The sequence below is a fragment of the Arachis hypogaea genome, chromosome 3, assembly GCF_003086295.3.
Source record: "Arachis hypogaea cultivar Tifrunner chromosome 3, arahy.Tifrunner.gnm2.J5K5, whole genome shotgun sequence".
Classification (NCBI taxonomy): domain Eukaryota; kingdom Viridiplantae; phylum Streptophyta; class Magnoliopsida; order Fabales; family Fabaceae; genus Arachis; species Arachis hypogaea.
The window spans coordinates 47,708,581-47,715,178 of record NC_092038.1 but is presented as its reverse complement, the minus strand read 5'-3'; the positions used below and the strand labels follow the sequence as shown (position 1 = coordinate 47,715,178).

The following is a 6,598-nucleotide window of genomic DNA, read 5'->3' as shown; positions in this document are numbered from 1 at the left end:
TAATATCATTGACTTATGACTCAAGCATAAGGATTTGAATATTAGGGTGTTACAAATATAACCAATTAGAAATATAAAAAGCATAAAACCTCCTTTACATAACGTGACCATGACAGGTTTATGACTGAAGAGAAAAAGACATGACGGATTATAGTAGAATTTGAATTCAAATTTGCAATCAACATTATAATTAAGTTATAGTTCCAACAAAGTACAATAAAAAATAATAAAATAATAGTTCAATTTATATAAGGAATATTTCATTTATACATTTTTTCCTCTAATTACCCTCGTTTAGTTTAAGATTATATTCTTAAGTCACAATAGAATAAGAGATTTTGACCTCAATCCATAACTATATTAAATAATGTCAGATCTTTATAGACTTTATAGAATTATACCAAGTTTATTCTTATGCCCAATTGAAGCTTTGGATAATTTAGAGTTCTGTCCTAATATCCTCAATAGTAATCATAGTTGTCATCTGTTATTCTTTCATAAGAACAAAAAATGGACTATTAAATCCCATTAATCATGATCAAAATTAAATCAAGGATGTTGAATAACCCACAACCTCTCTATGAGTCTAAAATGAAAACAAATAAAAGGAAAACAGTTTCTTTAAATGAATATTAATGTCATTAAATAGTATAAAAAAGTTTTAGAATAAAATATATAATCATACACATTAGTTATTTAGAATTTTGGCCAGTAAAAATTAAACCTTTAAATTTCTATAGAAAACAAAAAGCATAGAATTCTCATTGATAATGTCTATAAAAATAGCTATACTAAAAAACTTAACAAAAAATATACCATATTCCTCAAATATCAAGATTTCATAAATGATACATTGTCAGTTTACTACAAACAAACAAAAAAATGCTACATCCTTCATTATTTCCATAACAATATGCACAAAATCATAATTTATTATTCTTATAACAAACGCACAAATCAAATTACAAAACAAAACAACAATTGAAAAAAAAGTTAAAACTGAAGAGAGCCAACCAATATCAAAGAATTAATCAACAACTATAAGAAGAGTAGGTAGAAATCACATCTCTCTACGAACAATAGTAATGCAACTTCATTCAAAATGTAGAACCGAACCAAAAGATTGATGACCATTAGAATTTAAATGTAAATCAGAAAATATGGTTTTATGTGATATATTTACAAATCAATTTAAAGTTAAAATAGAATGAAAAATAATAATCTTAAAACATAACTACTTTTCATTATTCAAGATCTAGAGAATACTATAAGAAAATACAAATTTTGAAGAAATAAAAACAGGATATAACAATAAAATAGTAATAACAGTAATAACAATAATAATTTTAATGTCATCACCATCAAACTGCTTGCATAAAATATAAAACATGTTATTAAATAGTATTTCTTAATCTAACTCATACCAAATAGGAAAGGCCATATCATCATCAAGAGTGAGTATATGCATACAGACCATATTTTTTCATCATGGCCTAACAAAGTGAAAAAAGAAAATACAAAAGTAGTTTCCTTATTCAATATCTAAGCAAAGAAATAAAATAAACTCCATTTCAGAAAAAAAAAACATGGATATCCATAAACTAAGAACTGGATTTTTTAATTTTTATTTCGTGAGCAAATTAATTAATCATTGAATATTAAAATGATAGTTTGTTCCACAAGTCGACCAAAAATAGATAAATATTCCACACCCCACCACAAGAAGTAATTTTCTTAAATTTTAATAACACAACTCCTAAATAGAAAAATGTAAAATTTTTAAGTCCCTTAAACTTATTAAAACGTACAAATTACCCAACACACGTGCATTACACCTCTTTAAACTTTTAATTACATGCAAATTGCTCCTTTGAGCTTCCCTAATTTTGCAACTATTATACCCTAAACATGTGTTACTTTTATAACTAATCAATAGAATGATTACCACCAGGCCTAATTTACATACCTTGAAATGTTTAGGGGTTCAATTTATAAACTTTTAATTCAAGGCCTAACACGTCCTTGAAGTAAAGTTCAATTAACTTGGCATTAGAATTCTTTGATTAAATGTAGAAAAAGTAGAGACAAGGAAATATGACAAAATAAGAGAAGAACCCGTATGATTAGTCAAAGAGCACACCTCATGTCGATGGCTGAAGTAATAATTTAGGCAATTTCAAAATCATATAAGCTCCCAATCACAAAAATACCACAGAGCCTTTCAATTCCAACTCATGCAACCACAAAATAATCATTATTTCGTGGCAATTTTCTATTATATAGTTAAGAGGTTGTTCTAAATGATATGTGATATTTTATCAAACATGATGCGCGCATTCAATAATTCAAAGTTTACACTTGATACATTGAGACCCAATATTCTTATTCTTCAGCTTAAGTATATTGATTATAAAGATCAAAAATAGAAGAAAACTTTTCTAATTTAATAGGAACACATAATCTATCATAGTTCTATCACTATTAATATCACCATGATTCTTCTACCATTGTTATCATCACCATTCACCAATTTTACCATGAACATATAATCTCAATGTTAAAATTTAAATCTATATTATAAGAGCAATAATATTTATCATTATTAGATTAGTAAAGGTAAATTTCAATTATATTAAGGACATAAGGCTTTAATTCTAAATCAGTTATGAAAATACGAATTTACACTATACGCATATAAGATAAGATCTACGAACAACTAATTTGAATCACCATAATCATTAATTTAAGCATAGTACCATGCAAATAAGAATAGAATTATTACTGCTATTATGAAAATTTAAGTACTCATCATACGGAGATAGAAATACCAAAGAATGTAAAAGTGAAAAAATTTAAAAACAAACATGAACATAGACCCATAATAGGAAGTTATAACTGAAAAATGTAGAGTGTATATTCTTTTGCTATATAAAATTATTCTCACAATAAATGAAATCAAGTAAGAGATGATGACATCAACAACAACATAAGCATAAAAGAATAAAACTTGCATTACACGTTTTACATAAAGTGTAGTCTTTTTACCTTTTTCTTTTTTAGTTTATGTCATAGATGTAGACTTGGTCACTATTTAAAATATGGTATTTTGAGCTTTGACCTGAATTTATAGTTTTAAATGTATAGTACAAAAGAGCATTGACTCTAGATCACTGATTTGACAATTGACACCTAACTATTCACCACTGATTTTTATGTGTCCTGCCTAAACCTAATCCCACTTTTTTAGATTTGTTTATTAAGGTTGCATATAACCTAGTAACTAAAACTACTTCTAAAATAGAAAAAAGAAATTATAGATTTGACATCTATTTATTGACAGTTAATTTTTATGTATCTTGTCTAAATCCAATTCTATTTTCTTATACTTGTTGATTAAGGTTGTCTATAACTTACTAACTATTGATAACTATTTTTGTTATAGAGAAGAGTGAAAAAAAGTGAAAGAGAAAATAATACCTAGCTCAACTGCTCTGACCTCTTACACCATAATTAATAATCCTATGAAAGATAACCTAAATAGCACCTATAACTCCTCATTCCTCAAACCACAGAAGAGAATCCCAATGATTATAGAAGTTTGTAATTTCTATTTTTTTTAAAAAATCAAATAAAAAAATTACATGTGAGATATAACTCTTTTAAATTAAAAGATTAAACAAAGGAGAACAGAAAATTATCACCATATATCAATAATCATCTAATCACATAATATTATCACTATATATAAAAAATAAAAAATAAGTAAAATATAAAAAATCAAAATTTAATTGAACATTTTTCTTTCAACTAAGACTGAAATTATAATACAATTGAAAACCAATTGAATCCTTACTTTAATCCTGATTCAAAATTTAGAAGATCAATATCACAATGTTAAAACATAAAGAAAAAATTATGAACAAATTAAAAAACAACTAAAAGCTAGTTAAATATTACCAAGAACTATATATAGTTATTAATTCACATACAAATATAAATAATATGTTCAAATATTCTATACTTTGGAGTCATATTAGTAACACGAATACGTCAGAATTGGAGGCTAAAAGCAATGTGCTTCTCTGTTTTGGAAACATATTCTATTAAACTAATAGAAAAGTAAACGTGTCTCTTAAACAAAAATTTGGGGTTTAACATGCGCTGCTGACTAATATTATTCCAAACCAAAAATTTTTCACTATAATAGCATATCTCCCAGATATCTGTGCAAATATAATATACCAAAAGAATACTTATATAAGTTCAGTCATTCCATTACTTTTGCTTATAAACCAATCAACATACACTAATCTCTTATATATAATAATTACTTTTTTTAATTATAGAAGTACATATAAATATAGTATTGATAAGGGAATAAGGTAAACATAATGGTGAAAACTCAGGTGAAGTCGACTTCACGTGAAGTTGATATCTAAAAGCCGTTAGATGAAAATTTAGTCAAATCAGTCAAATTATCTAATAGCTCTCAAGTATCAACTTCACATGAAGTCGACTGCACCTGAGTTTCCACCAAACATAATATGGTGATGAAAAGCTTACAAAATTAAAGCAACATTAATAATTAGGTGAGGCAGAAAAAGGTTGACCCATTAGAAGATGATATGATACTCACTAATCTACAAATATATTGAGCTGCTGACTTGCCAAAGTCATCTTCCAAAGTCATGATGCATAAAAAAATGACATTGATCAGAAATTGAATAAATCTACAATACATAAATAGATATTTGAGTAAAATACATTTACACTCACCTACTTTAGAATTGTCCTACCAAATGGGGATGATTTTGTAAATCAAACATCACAGTACTTTTTAAATCATACTGATACATATATGTCTATTTTTTCTTGTAATATTTTAAGTTTTTGGTTAAGCATATTAATTTTAACAACAAACAATGCACAAAAATAAAGCACAATAAAAAAATTATAAAAGTTCAAAAGTAGGGTCTTCTTTAACTTACAATGGTTTGACAAAACTCCCAGCAGCTAGAAACTTTGCCATGACTTTCATTCTTCCAATCCAAAAGGAACATACTATAAGAAGAAAAAAGTACATAAAAATGCTATAAATCTGAACTAACTCAAAAAAAATAGCACATAAATGGGATTGTTGCAATAAGTGAATTTCTATTTTATAACTTTCTTAAACTGCAAAGATATTTTATACAATTTTCATAGGCTAGCATCAATGTCCACACTCCAACTATAATAAAATTTAGCACTACTTTTTTAAAATTCACTTGCAATGCATTTTATTAATTTAGGACATACAACTAATCTAGTTAAGTGAACCTAAGAGCACAAAAGTCACTTGAAAGTACACTTTATGAAGATTAAAAGTTTTTACTACAGAAATAATGATATAATAAGAAAGAAACATAAAAGCATAAAAGAAAAAAGAGCACTGGATATATTAATTCATAGCTCAGTATCTAACCAAAACTAACTAAAAAAAAGATTGAATTCCATCAAATTCAGGCAACCCAAATCGCTTTGCCTTGTAAATTGTAATTGTAATTTGTGTATGATGCTCCTTTTTTTCAGCTAGTAAAATTATGCAAGCAACACATTTTTTCACATAAAACACAACCAAAACCATGAATTAGCAAAAATATCATACCTTTTAACAATAAGTTGAAACTCTTGATTCTGGCCCAATTATTGAAACCCCTCACAAGCATCACCAACTTTTTTAATAATAAGTTACATTAGTAGCTATATTGATCATTGGAAAATCTAATAACTGAAGTTAAGATTTGCATAGTTGGATCCATCAGAAAGGCAAAATGAAGAAAATAAACAAAATAACAAAATTTTGAAGAAAATCAAGGATCATAGAAGGAAGAAATCAAATCAAAATTGAATAACGTACGAAATTGACGGTATCGTAAGCAAGTTATGATGGGTTCGATTCTTCACTGCAATCGGTCCCGCCCGAGGTGGTTCGACTTCTCTCTCCTATTGCGCTGCCCAGATGAGTTTCTTCCTCTCTTATTTGGCACCGAAAAAGTTACAGAAGTGAATTGGAGTTGGTTGTAGTGGGGTTTGATGGGGCAGAAGAGAATGTTGAACAAACAAGAGATGTTGCTGTAGCTGATTTGTGCAAATTCTTCAGCTGATGAAGATATTCATTTATTTGAATAGATTGATTCCTCTTTGCATAAACTCAAAATTGAAAGAGGGGTATTTGAGTTTTTCAATAAAAATAAAAGAGGAAAGAACCCAGTAAGTAAGAGAAATAGAAAAAGAGTAGAGTGGAGAGCAAGTTTTTTTTTCAACAACTTCCTTTGACTATTCTCACCTAATCCCATACCTTCTGAATTTTTGTTTTTTAAAGTAAAATTTATTTTAAAGAAAATACAAAATTATAAGAAAATGACATGTTAGCACTAACTCTTTTTAGTTTACTATTATAAAAGATGTTCTAACACAACTAACACCTGTGTTTAAAACCTGTATTTAAAACAAATAGTTTATAAACTGACTGTGCCAATCTTATATAGGGCTCTGTAAATTTTGAACATTAGGGTAAAAGAGTTTGTCGCGCTTGGGCATGACTATTTTATTAATA

At 27.2% G+C, this 6,598-nt stretch overlaps 1 long non-coding RNA gene across 1 annotated transcript; it reads right to left on the bottom strand.

Moving 5' to 3' along the window:
- Positions 1 to 298: 298 nt before the first annotated feature.
- LOC112770500 (uncharacterized) lies at positions 299 to 6,270 on the bottom strand. The gene is made up of 4 exons (XR_003186606.2): positions 5,900 to 6,270; positions 5,648 to 5,714; positions 4,989 to 5,061; positions 299 to 4,677 (listed from the first exon to the last, which is right to left on the bottom strand). It is a non-coding gene; the product is annotated as an uncharacterized lncRNA (long non-coding RNA).
- Positions 6,271 to 6,598: the final 328 nt, after the last annotated feature.